General features: G+C 37.4%; 1 protein-coding gene across 44 annotated transcripts in view; it reads left to right on the plus strand.

Moving 5' to 3' along the window:
* The window catches only part of NRXN1 (neurexin 1), a 1,231,187-nt gene that overhangs the window by 5,454 nt on the left and 1,209,120 nt on the right, over nt 1-16,613 (plus strand). The gene's annotated exons all lie outside the window — the stretch shown is intronic.

Below are 16,613 nucleotides of genomic sequence, written 5' to 3' on the forward strand. Positions count from 1 at the left end.
GGCGGGGCGGGCCGGGCCAGGCCAGTGCATGGGGCCTTCCTTCTCCGGACAGCGCGTGGGGGCTGCTGCCCCGGAGGTGCAGGCCTGGTTCTACGGCCCCTTGGACTCACCACTTACCACCGCTCCTTGCTTGGCGCCCTCACGGTAGTGGAGCAGCCTTTTCGACTGGGAGCCCTTTCTTGCAAGCCTGCTTCCCTCCCAGAGGCCAGCAGAATGGCCTCTTGTCATTCCTGGGGTTCTTAGGAGCGATGGGCTCAGTCTTTCTTGGCCCGTTGCCCACCTAAATGGCCAGTAGACTTCCCTCTAGTACCTTTAAATCCGTACCCCCGGAGACTTTGCCCATAAGGGCAGACAGGCGTCTATGAGACTGGGTATGAACTTGGTGGAAAATGAAGTGCAGGCGAGGTTCACCTGGGCCTTAGTTGAGAATTCCCACGTGGTTACTCCTGTTAGAGAGAGAGAGAGAAAAACACGGGTTCACAGGCACTTGCTGTGGCTTTTGCAAACAGGGCTGAGACACTTGCTTTTGGTTGTGAATACAAGGCAGGAGGGGCTGTGAAGATTTCTTCATTAACAAGAGGATGTTTTCTGGACTTAGTGTTGGTTTCCATGGTTATGTCCAACATGTGTCAAATTTAAGTAAAATTTTGTGATTTCTGCGGTTTCTTGAATTCTGAGAGGTCAGCTAATGTTTTCTGAGAGCTTAGTGATGAAATAACAGGCTTCTCAATTACCCAGTGTGTTGGAAGAGAAATAGAATTAGATGTTGCTGAATTGGGAAAGTTCTGCAGGTTAACAAATGGGATGCATGAGAGGGATTGCAGGAGATTTTCTAAGAATATTCAGCTGATGGTATTGATCTGAGTAGTGAAGGCCGAGTTGCAATTTCCGGGTTCTTGGGCTTGAAACAGTGTGGAACTAAACAACAGAAATCATCCCGAAGTTTGCTACATCCCCTGTACAATTAAAGTTCAGGTCTCAGTGTTTTTCTCCCATGTTGTTACAAGACAATGATCAAGGAAAGCATTGTTGAATAAATTTGGGAAAACCTTTAAATAGAGAGTGATGAGAAAAACTTGAAACATGTTTGTATCAGTGGCTAAGCAAGAGAGAAGGTGTCAGGGTTTAAATAAAATAGCAAATGGGTCACATCATGGCAATCTACCTATGGATGAATGGCATTTGTGGCTGAAATGGGGAGGTGTGTGAATTGCTAAAAAGCCACAGGGAGAGAAGCTCAATGTGTGACTGTGCTTTATGGTGTAATGCCTTGAGCCTTGAGTTTCCTTTCTTTTTTTCTTGTCCTTTCTTTCTTTCTTTTTTCTTTTTGTTGTTGTTGTTGTTGTTGACACTGCTAGGGAGAACTAGCCTTTGTAAATCTTATTAGACTTGGCAGTTCTCTCTCACTTGATTCTCACTTGATTTTCAGAGAAATGAAGACTTGATGAAATTTGCAATTGTTTAAGCAGCAAAGGGAGTTAGTTAGGAAAAAACTGATCTTTAGGAGAGCTCAGTAGCCTTCATTGGATCAGAGGGGGGAAAAAGTTAAGAGTTATTTTTTTGCATTTTACTTTCGTGTAGGTTTTTGTTTTCTTTATATTTTAGTTTTAAGTAATTATAGAAGACTGAATATTTGGCCAGCACAGCACTTCAGTTTTACCAGTATGTTCCCATGGATGTAAGACCAGAATTCATATTTACGTTTTACAAAAATAAAACAGAATCCTTTTTTTCCTACCAAATCTAACTTAATTGTAAATCGTGACAAGGATAGCCAGATATGATGATTTCTAGAGCAAAAACTTGCAGTTGCATACATTTAAGATAAATGAATAAAAATCATTTTAGGGGAAAAAATGTCTGAAGTATCCTAATGCCACATTCCAAGACAGAGGAGGCAATTTAAAGAAGGACACACAATATCTAACTCCCTTTCTTAAATTAGGAAACAAATATGACACAGTGGCAGCTTGTACTGTGTGGGAGGGTATTTTAAATGAAAATTTTTATTTTTCTGTGCATTTTTAATGTAGGGATCCAGGGACCATGCATAATCAGGAATAGTTAAGAGAAAGCATCTAAAAAGAAACATATTAAAGAGGAACAGAATTAAATGTATGTGAAACATTTTATTTTGATAAATGAATCTCTTGCTATAAAAGGAGGAATTTGTAATTACAGTGGTACCTAATTGAACAGTGTAATACCTCATATATAAGAAAATTTGACCCAGAAAAGCAAATCCATCAGGATCACTCTGGAGCATTGATTCATTTAGAAAATTTAACTTGAAAACAGAGTGCAAAAATCACTAATCATGGAAGGGAAACAAAAGGGTGGATTCTTCCGATGCTCTGAGAAATGGAAGATGGAGTGGGAAAGGCAGACTCGGTCTTCCCAGAAGGATTGGCTCCATTTTGCTTATTTTCCCTGTTTCATGTGTGTCAAGTGGCTATTGAATAATTAATTGAGAATGAATGCCTCTCCCAGCACCGATCATGTATTGATGGTTAGGGAAAGATGATTTCTGTTCAGATGAAGTATAAACAAAGCCCTGCCTCCTGTCAGTATTTATACTAATTGCTGCATTCTTTATAAAAAATAGTTTCAAAATAAATAATTCCTCAATTCCAAATTTAGCAGAGAGAATTTAGGGGAAAATGTAGACAAGTAAATCTTAAATGTGAGTTCAAATTATCCCTGTTCCTAACAACAATTTCTTTATTAACTTGATAGGAGAAAGTCTAACAATATATTAGTTGCCTTTGTATTTAAGACACAATAAGAACTACTGAAAGGACAATAAGAATATATTAAGACTCTTCCCTGGTTTGTCCTGGCATGCAATGCCTGGAAACAATGTATGCACCTATGCATTTTTATCATTTATTGAATGAGCTCAGTTTCATCTTCTGTGTCTATTCAGGCCTAGCAAGTTTTACTTATTTACTAGTATTTATGTACGGATAAAGAGAGAACACAGGAAAGGTTATGGGCATTGACCAAGTTTCTGGCAGAGCCTGGGTGAGGGCATAAGTTCTCTTAGCCCAAACAGTGTATCATCATGTCTGCTGAGTAAGATTTCCAGGTCATTTGGGTTGAGGTCTTTTTCAGGTTCAGGTGTTGTTCAAGATAAAAAGACACACAAATAAAAATGGCTGATGGAACAGAACTTATTTAGCATGACTTATGTTATTTGACCCTGAGAGTCAGCCTCAGAATGCAACTATCCAAGAACGTCATTTTTTCCTGAATAATGGTTGCTTATGGAATACGTAGTTTTTTCAGTGAATCATACTTATTTAAGTGCTGCTGGGGAATAATAAGTTTTTACTTAGGATCACTTATTAGCATTCCTGGCATCTTGGAAGAGTTAATGAATTCCGTGACTATCCAGCTTAAAAAAGAGTAAAAGGATGATCAATAAGTAAGTTACACCTTTTAATTTCTAGATCCAGGTCCTATGTGTTTTAAAGAGCATGCATAGTAAAACTGCATACTAGATTATCATTTATCTGTACTTTCTCTGCTTACATGGCAATAAGCACTATGACTGCTGTTGATTTCTTAGTATTCCTGAGCTTGGCATCTTGATGATGTCATTGAAGAAATTCTCTGCTTTCCATGACTTTACTAATTCACTGTATTATTCACTCATTCATTAATTTTACTTGTTTAGCAAATATTGATTGTTTTATGTGTTATACAGTAACTGGTGAAGAAGCTCAGAAATAGTTCTCGCCTATTCTTAGTGAGGAGGTACCTTTATGCAAACAGTGGAAACTTAAAATGGTGGTATGTATTTTGAAGGATTGGAGCATGGTACTGAGAAAGGTAAAGATTGTGTGAGATGGCCTAAACAAGGGATATTTGCCTGAGTAGTGATTATTAAACTGAAGCTTGAAAGATGACAAAGATTTAACCAGGTAAAGGCAGAATATATTTAACCTGATCAAGTAGGAGCTAGAGAAATCTGGTGCAGGACATGGCAAAGCATGCCCTTGAGTATGAAGTTTTTACTTCCTACTCAAAAAAGGAGTGGGGACAGGCCCTGCAGCATATTCTGCATCTTATCAACCATTTTAACCTTTATGGGAAAAGTGATGGAAAAACAATGGAAACCATATAGTGTGGAAGATGGAGAAGAGGATGACTTTATCAAATTCATATTTCAAAAATGTTGCTCTGGCTGCAATGTACAGAACAGAATGAAAGGGAGCTGGTGAAAAAGAGAAAACATTATTTTCTGTTTGTCAGTCAACAACATTTGTTAAGCACCCACTGTAAGCTGTAGGCTAAATTTGGGAAAGTGCAGGATTCTTTCTCTGAGGGAATTAGAGTCTTCATGGATTTGGTTAGGTATAGAAACCTAAGGCCATTCACTGTTTAAAATGCTTTGGTTCCACATGTTAAAAGTATTATCTAAGCCCTTTTTGTGCATTGTCATGTGATTTGTGTGAGGTTTACCCACCGAATGTGTAGGCTTCTGGAATCCAGTGGCAATGGCACAACTTTTTATACTTGTAGGTACCTTAATCAAAATGTGTTTCTTGTGGTAATATATATATATATATATATATATATATATATTGGTTTTACCAATATATAAATTGATTCAACATTTTAACTACTACAATAAAAATATTATGTAGGTATATCTAATCTCTGTAAGTTGTTCTTTTTTAATTTAAGCAGTTATTGTGTAAGGAAGTAGATTCTCAACTAAATGATTTTGAGTTTTAAGTCTGCCGCTGTAGGCAAAAATAGATCACCTGTGTTGAAAAAGTTTTGACAAGGACAAAGAAATTCATAATTAATTAGTAGTTTTTTTTTTAAAGATTTATTTATTTATTTGAAAGGCACAGTTACAGAGAGGCGGGGGGCGGGGTAGGTCTTCCATCCACTGGTTCACTCTTTTTTTTTTTTTTAACTTTAATGAATATAGATTTCCAAAGTACAGCTTATGGATTACATTGGCTCCCCCCCCACCCATGACTTCCCTCCCATCCACAACCCTCCCCTTTCCTGCTCTCTCTCCCCTTCCATTCTTATCAAGATTCATTTTCAATTTTCTTATATACAGAATTTCAGTTTAGTATACATTAAGTAAAGATTTCAACAGTTTGCACCCACATAGAAACACAAAGTGAAAAATACTGTTTGAGTACTCGTTATAGCATTAAATCACAATGTACAGCACATTAAGCACAGAGATCCTACATGAGGAGTAAGTGCACAGTGACTCCTGTTGTTGACTTTACCAATTGACACTCCTGTCTATGGCATCAGTAATCTCCCTATGCTCCAGTCATGAGTTTCCAAGGCTATGGAAGCCTTTTGAGTTCACCAACTCTTATCTTATTTAGATAAGGTCATAGTCAAAGTGGAAGTTCTCTCCTCCCTTCAGAGAAAGGTACCTCCTTCTTTGAAGACCTGTTCTTTCTTTCATTTAGGTCCTTTTTTTTGCCAGAGTGTCTTGGCTTTCCATGCCTGAAATACTCTCATGGGCTTTTCAGCCGGATCCAAATGCCTTTAGGGCTGATTCTGAGGCCAGAGTATTGTTTAGGACATCTGCCATTCTATGGGTCTGCTGTGCATCTCTCTTCCCATGTTGGATCACTCTCCCCTTTTTTATTCTATCGGTTAGTATTAGCAGGCACTAAACTTGTTTATGTGATCCCTTTGACTCTTAGTCCTTTCATTATGATCAATTGTGAACAGAAATTCATCACTGGGACTAGTGAGATGGCATTGGTACATACCACCTTGATGGGATTGAATTGGAATCCCCTAGCACGTTTCTAACTCTACCATTTGGGGCAAGTCAGCTTGAGCATGTCCCAAATTGTACATCTCTTCCCTCTCTTATTCCCACTCTTATATTTAACAGGGATCACATTTCAGTTAAATTTCAACACTTAAGAATACACTGGTTCACTCTTGAAATGGCCGCAATGGCCAGAGCTGAGCCAATCTTAAGCCAGGAGCCAGGAGCTTTCTCCAGGTCTCTCATGCATTGGAAGAGGAGCAGCCGGGTCTTGAATCTGCGCCTATTTGGGATACCGACACAGCAGGCGGCTGCTTTACCTGCTAAGCCCACAGCGCAAGCCCCTCATTACTAGTTTTGATCCTCATGAAATATTCTGGGACACTCTTAAAATGTGACAGTTAAAAATATATATCTGTCTATTTGAAAAGCTTATATTGACTATAAAATAATCAAAACTGAGTTGCATTCTAGAATGCCACAAACTAGAAATGAATTTTTTCATATTCTGACACGCAGTTGTAGTGTTCCAGGGTGAGTAGGTTGGAGCCGTGTATTCCCCTTCCCCCACCCGGGTCCAGGCGCATAGGGAAAGCACCACCTCAGATGGAGGAGGGAGGGGATACAGGCAGAGAAATGGCGTTGGAAGCCATAGGAAGCCAGTTCTCATCATGCTGCCTACTTCTCCTTTTAATAAATTTTGGGGGATTATCAAAATCCCTTAGAGGCCCCACCTGTTATTAGCCCCATTTGTTAATATCCTCACGTTGGACACCAAAGAAACTGGAGTGTGACCCCCTAAAAGTCCCATCTGGGTTGCCATATGATTGAGGAATATGGGGTGCCATATGATATCACTGTGTGCTTATTAATACATTCCCAATATTAATATGCCTGTGTGGGTTCTTGCCTAATATTCAGAGAAGAATTCTGAATACCAGCATAAATGAATGAGGCAACATAAGTTTTTAAGCTTTTTATTCAGTGAGAGAAATGCATAGGAGACTGAGGGCTCTATCTAAAAGAGATAAATCTGGCTTCATGCAAAGTACCAGGAACAAGCCGCATGGAGGAACATATAGGCCAGGAAGCATGGAGTGGGTGACCCGAAGGCCACGTGCCCTGGAGGTGCAGGACAGCAAGGGCCCTCAATGGCAAAAGACCAAAGAAAAAAGGCTGGGCCCACTGTGTCCCAGGCCTTTAATCCACTTCCAAAGGGGGCTGGTTAATTAGCCTGACTGGCCGGTGGGCACACAGGTGTGGTCACGTACAGACATGAGTTCACACAGGGGTGTGGTGAAGGCGTGATCTTCCAGGTCACAAACCTGATCAATTTTATCCTGTATGCCTGCCTACAACAGTGTGAAGGTTAAATTATACAGACTCACAAGCCGGATTGCCTCGTCTGAAACTTTCCTCAGTTGTGTTATCCGGGAGGTTGGGAAAACAACAGTTATTTTGTAGGGCTCTTACGAAATTAAGCATATGATTTCACAAATAGCTTTTAGAAAAGTGTCTGGTACATATTAAGCATTTTATAAGGGTCAATTTGTTACTTTTTTTTTAAATCATCACTGTTACCACTTATACCATTGCAAACGAATTCAAATATGGAATATTTTCTGTCTCATCCAAAATGAATTCTGATGTTATAAGGATTTTGCATTGCTCAGTGGTTTCAACTTAACAAAGAAAAGGAAACAGGAAGGACAATGAACCTCTGTTTTTGTTACTTACAATTGGGTTCTAATGTTACACACATCTAGCTGTAATTAAAGTATTTATTACATATTCTGATAATTCTATGATATAACAAGCATTTAACACAAAAGCATTTGTGAAAACTCATTTTCCACTGAAACCTATTCCCTTCCTATACTTAAAATGTGATTTTTGCTATATAAATAACATCTAAAATATCATTTCTGTTTGAAGTTTATATTTGGTTATTTTCTACTTAAATAAGAACCTTTTAAGGGCTTTAGTGTAAGAATGAGTCTATTAAATTTATAATTTGTCTTTGAGGCTCTTATAAGTAAGTGAAAGTGAGTTACACATATGCTGCAAACAAACTAGGTAGTATTTTTCAACTTCAAAAATTCAAGCAAGTTATATTTTTCACAAGCAGATTATATTTTAAACATAAAATTACCTCTGTATCAGTGAAACCATGTTGTAGTTTTGGATATCATGAAATGAAATGTGACAAACTGATTTTTTTAAAAAAATAATTATTCCAACTAACTAAAACTACTTAATATTTCCATTATTTTTAGTTGCATTGTAAGACTTGGGATTCTGAGCCACATTTGTTCCTGAAAATAGTCATTGATTATGGTACACTAGTTGCAATGTTAACTATTATAAATTAGGCATACTCAGATTTTGTTTTAAAAAACCTAACAATAGAAGTTGCTATGCAAACTATACTTTCAAATAGTGCATATGAATATTTATTATAATTTAGAATAAATGATTTTTATATTTTAAAATTTTAATTTATTAAAAGTACCATGCAAAGCCGTTATACTTTCTCTGTATGTCAATTTCTCTATAATTTTATGACAGTTGCTTTTCTACCAGAAGTGCAGGAATAGGTAACTCTTTGTAGGGTCTTTGCTGAATAGTAAATTTTAAAATGTTTGAGTTGTGTTTCTTTAAAAAATGTTTTTGGTCAGTTGCTTTAGAGCTCTTGTGAAACTACATGGCTTTTGGTTTTTTTCTCTTGAACATGGATTCCATGTATGTCTACCTGGGAATGGAAATGACTGCATGCTCTCCCAGATTCCTTTCATGCCATATTATTATTTACATTATTTTGTGTAATTAAAATATGGCTTGAGACTGAATAACTGAATTCCAGATATGGCTTTGCCTCTAAGTAGATGTTAAAAATACAGCAAGGCTACTAATATTTCTAAGATTTCAAACTGGGAAGCCACCTATTCAGACTCTTAGTATGCTGTGAATAGCCTTCCTCACAGAGTGTTTGTGAGTAGATAATAGTTACAAACTCACAGAAAAACATGAAAATTTGAATGATATGTCTAATGGGATCAGAGTGGATGGCTATAGGACATGGTGAATGTTAAGTGTGAAAATTTTAAAGGTGTTTATATAAGTCTAGTTTGCATTACTTGTAGATCTATTTTTGACTTACATTTATTTATGTTCTTTAGTATGCATCTAATGTAGTAGAGTTCTCCTCTGACACATTAAACGTGGCTGTATGACCAGCTGAGTAAAGAGGACACTGGTTCACTTACCCCCTCAATAAAATCTAAGCAAATTACTGTGCAATTTAAGGCAGCAACTCCATGAAAGCATATTATGTGGTTCTATTTATATTTATATGAAGGTTAAAACAGACGCATCTAGTCTGTAGGGATAGAGGTCAGAAAAGAGGTTACCTTTTAATGGTGCTGACTAGAAGAGGACGTGACACTAGTTCATCATATCATAACTCCTTAAATCTACATGAGTTCCCTCCAAAATATTATACACCAAATGATTTCAGAAAGCACACTGGTTGCCCTTCCTTTAACCACCTTTTGAATGTGAGTACAGTTTCAAATCATTTTTGTTTAAAGTGTCAGTAGTTGTTATTGAAATTACTATTGTTTACTGAGAGAAAAGCATTTTATGGTGTGTTTTGTCCATTTTACCTTATTTATTATTACAACAGTCCTACTTGATAGGTTTTATGAAATTCCCGTGTTACAGATGAGAAAATTGTAGGTTACTTGCCGAAATCCCCACAGCTGGTAAATGGCAGAGCTGAGCTGGAACTGGAGCACAGGCATACTCAAGACCTGAGCAAGCAGCTCTATCTATTACGTGACATAGCCCGCACATTTCACTTCTCAAACAGCTAATGGATGCGGGGAAGTTGTTCACTAGTTGTCAGCTTGGTGCTAATTTAACTGGCTCAGTTATAATAAAGTCTTCAGATTTGAGGGTTATGACAGACCCTTAAATTTAGTGCTACTTTCTAATGCCATGATACTAAAGAAAATGGAATAGCTTGTCAGAATTCATCACACTTTTGGGCCTGGGATGTGGCATAGCAAGTGAAGCTACAGCCTGTGACACTGACATCTCACATGGGTGCCAGTTTGTTTCCTTGTTGTTCCACTTCTGATCCATCTCCCTGCTAATGGACTGGGAGAAGCAGCAGAGATGGCTCAAGAGCTTAGGCCTCTACTATCCATGTTGGAGACATAGATGAAGTTCCTGGCTCAGCCCTGGCCATTGTGGCCACTTGCGGGATAGAACAGCAGGTAAAAGATTCTTTCTTTCCCTCACTGCCTCCCTCCCTCCCTACCCCCTTTTCTCTCCCTTTCTCCCCCTTACTCCCTCTTCCCCCTCCCTCCCTCCCTTCCTCTTTCTCCCCCTTTCTCTCTCTTCCCCCTTCCTTCCTCCCTTTCTGTAACTCTAACTTTCAGATAAATAATATCTTAAAAAAATGTATCACACTTAGTTTCTGTAACACTTGTTTATTTCCTTCCTTTACTGATCTATTCATAGCATGCTTAATTAGTTAAGTCTATTTTACTTAATTAAAAATAGAATCCCAATATGTTACATATGAAGACCAGTACAACTAATTTTTGTCCTTTTCAGTAAAAATACTTTGTTTCACAAAACAAACTACATAAAATTTCCATGCATTTCAGAGTTTAGGAGTTAAATTAATGAAAATGTAAAGGTTTGTGGTGATTCAGCACAATTGTAAAGACCTACCTTTGTCATATAAATGGACACAAAGTTGAATATGGGCCTGCTGAAGACACTGATTGTGGTAAGGTGGGCACTTGGTTGAAATTACATAGTGAAAAGATAGTGCATTGTTTCAGATAAGTGAGTTTGGCTTCTATACAGCTTGTCTAAAATGGAACTTATGAGTGATTCTTATTAGAGAGATGTATTTTAATGCTTTTCTGTTATATTTGACTATTATTAGAAAGAAGTGGGAGAAAAGCAAGTCTGAACTGGCAAGCCAAAGAGCTCAACTGGACTTTGATCTAGTTAGTTGTGTTCAAAACTGTCTGGCCTGTAATGAGAAATAGATTGACACCACGTAACAGGACCACGTTACAGAAATATGCTGATACCACATTACAAGTAGCATTTTCTTAGGTTGGTTCCCAGGAGAGATGTAGTGGTCCAGAATTTAGAAGAGGATTGGCAAAGAAGAACAGCAGCTTCACTACTATTCTAACATCAGGAAGGGCTTTCTGTGTTTAATGATAGAACTAATGAATTCTGTGTGGCTGCTAATCCATAATGGCAGCAGCACTGAGAGCTTAGAGTTGTTCCCATTGTTCCTGACCTACCAATACCTGGCTGTATATATGCAACTAGCTTCAGTGTTCCTCAGACATTGCTAGATTCAGCAGAATGAACTGCCCTAGTCTAGCAGAGGGAAGGAAATTAAAGAGTCATGTTTTTCTTCTAAGTAATGATGTCTCTATAATTAAGCATGCCTGGACTCTCCTTAGGGAAATAGCTGGTATGGCAGCATATAGCTTTAGCTGCTGCATGGAAGATACCACTTTTGAGAACTGAATGAGCTTCAGTGCAAAATAATTGTTTCCCATGCAAAGAGTGTCATTATTTATTTAAAATTATATGTGATGCTTAAAATATTATGTAATTTATTGAAACATTATAAAAATAGGAAGTTACATTTTGCATTTCACTACTTGAGTGCACAATTAAGTGTTGTAATAGGATGTGTTTGTGAATGCCCGCTTAAAAAATTGGGCCAGTTCTCTATGAAATAAAGTATTGAAACATTTTAAAATAATGGGACATTTACTTTTGCTACATAAGTATAGAATGCTTATATATATATATAAGTATAGAATACATATATATATACAGAAAAATAAGATGTATTTAAGAACATTATATAATTTTAGCCAAGAGGTTTTAAAAGAAATCTTCAAGATTGTATTTTGTATTAAACTCCTTAAAATATGCATTGGCTAAAGTGTCATTAAAATATGAAGGATTTTTGGAAAGTTCATGGAATATACACATTATGAAAGTCTGTGCATGAACTTCAAAGGTTTTGCACCAAGATAACTGATCTTTTGATTCCATTTTATATGAATGAGATACCTCTGTATATTTCTTTAATAGAAAAATAGCTTATGTAATCTATATTTTTCTGTACAAAATCTAAGTACACAAAATTGTATATTTTTATGACAAAGTATATGCTTCTTTGTGATCAGATATTTTTATTTTTAAACATTTTATTAATTTTAGCATTTTATTAATTAACATCATCCCAGCCATTTCTAGGAGTTGTGTGGAAAACTAGCTGTATTCAGTGTTGCTCTGAGATGGTACTGACAGTTACCCATGGTTATCAAGAATGTATTTTGATGAAACTTTATTTTTGTGGGCATGAGCAACATTCATATTCAGACAGATGACTAATGTTTAAAATAATATTGACATCTTTAAATTTTTCATACATAAGTGTACTAGGAAAGCTAAATTTATTTATAGAGTTCTTCATGAGTTCAACATAAACCAAGACCATCACAGGAGTCTTCTTAAACAGCTTTTTTTGTGTTTTGTTTGTCAATCAATATCCTAGAAATTTCCTTTACCAGAATATTTAAGATACTTCAATAATTTTTGCTTTAATAACTAGTTGCATGATTTATAAGTTTCAGAACATGCCTCACTATTCAGTTTCTATCATCAGATATATGTGTATATATGTATATATAGATATTTAAATGCATAGATAATTGAGTTTCCTGTGTCCTCTTTGATTTTTATTTCAATTGGAATAGTAAAATTAAAATAATATGTCCTTCTTCAATCATAATTTATATAGCTTTTAAATACATTTTTTTTCACGTGAACTTCACCCATTGTGTGCTCTTACTCTGTTACTCTCTGCATTGACTTCATTCACAGCAGTGCAAAGATGCGTGCAACTTCAGGAATTAGGCTAATTCTTCATCTGGTCATGGTGCTCCTGTATGATGGCTAGCCAGCTTTGTGTTTTCCCAGAGGTCACTGCAAGCAAAGAAGGATGATGGGTTTCTCCCTTCTCCCAAACTCAAGAGGTCTTTGTTTGCATGATACAGAAACTATGCATTTCATCCCAAACAGATACAATGAAAAATTGATTGGAGTCAAATATACAATTCTGGAGAGCCTTCTGCTCATTGGCAATGGAGGATGAGTGAAGACTGAGGTCTTAGGGAATTTGGGAAGATTAAGATATATGCTAATTGAGAAAAGGACACAACACTGAGAGGGAGGGACGAGAGATAGGAGAAAGGAGGCTGCTGATGGAAAAAGAGAATTAGAGGGAAAGGTAAACTCAGAAGAATTTGAAACAGCAATTTGAGAATTGATGATTTGATACAAGGAAAATCATACATCTGGTTAGTGGAAGAGAGTCGCACATGTACTTCTTAACTTCCAGGTCTGGGCTTCAGCTGAAGAGAGGAATAGGAGGAAGGAAAGGACAAGAATAAAAACATAATTGTCTACAGTTAACCTGCAGTTAAAGTACAATCATCCTGTATCTCTACCTGTAGTGTCTGACAACATATCATTGGAATTTTCCCTACTAACTAATGTCAACAACAATAGCAAAATCTTAAATGGCTCTCAAAATAGCGCTATCTTAAACTCCTTTTTTGAGGTATTTAAAAAATGTTTAATTATGTTCATTTACTTGGAAGGTAAGGAGAGGGAGAGAAAGGAAGAGGGAGAGGGAGAGAAGAAGAAAGAGGGAGAGGAAGAGAGGGAGAAGGAGAGAGAGAGAGGGAGAGAGATCTTCCATCTGCTGGTTTACTCCCCAAATGCCTGTAACAGTCAGTGATAGACCAGTGTGAAGGCAAGGGTCAGCATCTCCATCTGGGTCCCCACGTGGATGGCAGGGCCAAGTGCCCTGGGACCAGCATGGCCTCCAGGATGCATTAGCAGGAAGCTGGATAGGAGCCGAGTAGCCAGGACTGGGATTGGCACTCTGGTATTGGATGCAGGAATCCCAAGAGAAGACTTAACCCACTGCACCACTATGTCCAGCCCTATTTTAACTTCATGAAATGTGTTAGTTCATTTAATCAATCCGTAACCGTGTAAGGTACATGCTATTTTCCACATTTTGTAGACAAGGAAACTGAGACGCAGATTTTTTTTTTTTTTTTCTCAAGTTCTCACACTATGAATTTACAGAGCTGGCACTTGAACTTAAGTGCTGTGACTCCTGAGGCCATACCCTTGACTTTTTATCCCTTCTTTCTTAATAAAACTGTAGATCTTCCACCCACTTTTACATATGAGAATTTTCCTGTTTTTCAGACTTCTGTGTAAGCTAGCACCCTCTCACACTGTTTTTCTTTTTTTTAAATTCGTTTAGCTGTTTAATAACTTTTCTTGGGCAGAATTTCTTCCTTAAATTTAATGAGAATCCTTTTCCTATCGACATAAAGTAAATTATTCTTGTAATGTTCACAATAGAAATAAAATGCATGTTGTTCGTATCCCCTTGAGTTACCTTTATCTGCCTAAGGAAACAGTGCCGTCTTCATTAAGCTACAAAGTGTCCCAGTCCCTCTTCTGTGAAACTGGGGTGACAGGAAGCCTCTTTCAGAGAGTGCTTGCTCCGCTGGCTTTACTTACTCTCTGACTGGCTAATGTCTTCCCAAGGGCTAGTTTCCAAAATGTTTTGGAATCCGCCTGAAATGCTCATTACAGCGCTAGTTTCCCAACATGTCCAGTGACTCCCTCACCTTCCTTCCGTCCTGCCTTTCTTCTGCTTGTTAATTTCCAGTAATATCTTAGAAATCGCATGGACAGAGGTTTCATAAAACTCTTACCAGGTTGTTGTTGTTACCTGGCATTTTACACAGTGTTTCTCGCTACTATCTGTAGGTCAGGCAGTCCAGAATTGCGTAAAGAGAAATGTCTTGGTAACATTGCATTAATAAGTAGGAAAAAAGTAGACCAGAAAAATAGGAGCTGACAAAGAGAAAAAGGAATTTTGACTAAGGAAAACTGGTCGTGGGAGACTAGTCTGCAGAGGGCTAAACAATGGAAATGGATTTGAACAAAATTGTGTTGGTTTGGGCTTAAGAAAAGAGAAAACAGCCTTTGTTTGAAGTTCCAGTATAAATGTGAGAGCAGGCCAGCAGAGTGGTGGGCGAATCTCTATGTGTAGGGATCCTTACCGGTAGCTTAGATAGACAACCACCAGTGTTAGATTGCTTATGGTTTCACTTTTTCTGGGCAGGAGCCTGGACTAAATGACATTCAGAATGTGTTTTCAGTTCTCTAGTTATATAAATAATTATACATTTTTGAAAAGCTTTAGCATGCAAATCTTTGATGTGCTGATTTGGAAATAGACCCAAACAACCTCCCCACCCCTTTCAAAAAACTACCTCTGCCAAAAAATAAATAAATAAATACAGAAAGAAAAACTATTTCAAGAGTGTCTGAAATTTATAATCACGGATGCATTTGCATAAAATATGCCACCAACTGTTACAGAGAGCTTTGCCTGTGAGTTACTTCCCAACTGCCTTTACTTGCTGTCGCTGCACATTGGTGTCCCTGGAATACACTCTGGGCAGCTCTCCGCCCACATGCCTATGTTTGCCCTGAGCCAGCTGCCCTTGTCCTCTTTAAATTGTGGATTGCCCTGGTTTCATGTTTCCTTGACAATGGCTGAGCTTGAGTTACAGCTGCTCTCCATATCTCCAACTCAGCTTGCACTCTCTTTTGTTTACACTGCCCAGGGTATCCTCCCCATACTGAATCCATTTCCACCAGGTGTGATGTACCTGCCCTGCCACATAACTGCCACACTTCCCAACAGTGTGTCTCCTATCTCTATCCCTGTGTCTCCTGTGCCATTGTTCTACCTCTGGGAAATATATCTTTGGGTGTAAGGTGTTTGGCACTAGCACAGAATTGTTTTGGAGAAGGATGAAATGAGAGGGCCAGCATATAGTTTAGAGTTAAAAACCAATCAAACAGAAAAATCAACAATAACCGAAATAATATAAAAAATGAATAAAAAATGTCCCAGTACTCTCTTAATTTCTTTGTTTCTCAGCAAAAGCAGTTATATAAATCAGAAATCTAACCTTATCTTTGACCCATCTGTTTTTCTTCCTTTAACAATTGCAAGAAGCCTTCACATACAAGGAAATGGGATTCAGTTCCTAGCTGATATTCACCTCTGTGCTCTCAGCATTTGGAGACTAAAAGTTTGGCAGCACAAAGGTAGGGACTGAAACATGAAGACAAATCTTAAAAAAATTTAAAGCATTATAATTATGAATGAAACCACTATTAATCACAGTATAGGTCAATTAGTTCTAGAGTTCACGTGTGTGCCATTAGTGATATTATTAATGAAATCTTCAGCTGTAATAAAAATGATCTTTGCATTTTGAAAAACGCAAGTACAGCAGTATGCCTATGGAGAGTGAGAAACATATGGATCCTTTTAAAAATTACCGTTAATGGATTGTTTTACATTCTTAATTAAGTCACCATCATTTCAAATTACTCTAATCACTGGATTCTTCCATAGCAAAAGAAAACAGTTTGTAGCAAACCATTAGAAGGTTATAGAGGCTGGATAGAAAAAGCATTGGATTAACAAATATTGATTGTCTTTTTGCATAAAATATGAACACAAAGAAACAAAACCAGTTCTCTTTTTGTTTTGTGTTTGCTTTGGCAAACTATTAGTCTAAGAATTGAAAAGAGTAGTCATATTAGAGTGGAGTGGGCTGTCAGATAGAGGCATGATTTCAATAAAATGCAATAAATTCTTTTTTATTTTTTAAGA

This window comes from Oryctolagus cuniculus, chromosome 2 (assembly GCF_964237555.1).
Source record: "Oryctolagus cuniculus chromosome 2, mOryCun1.1, whole genome shotgun sequence".
Taxonomy (NCBI): Eukaryota; Metazoa; Chordata; class Mammalia; order Lagomorpha; family Leporidae; genus Oryctolagus; species Oryctolagus cuniculus.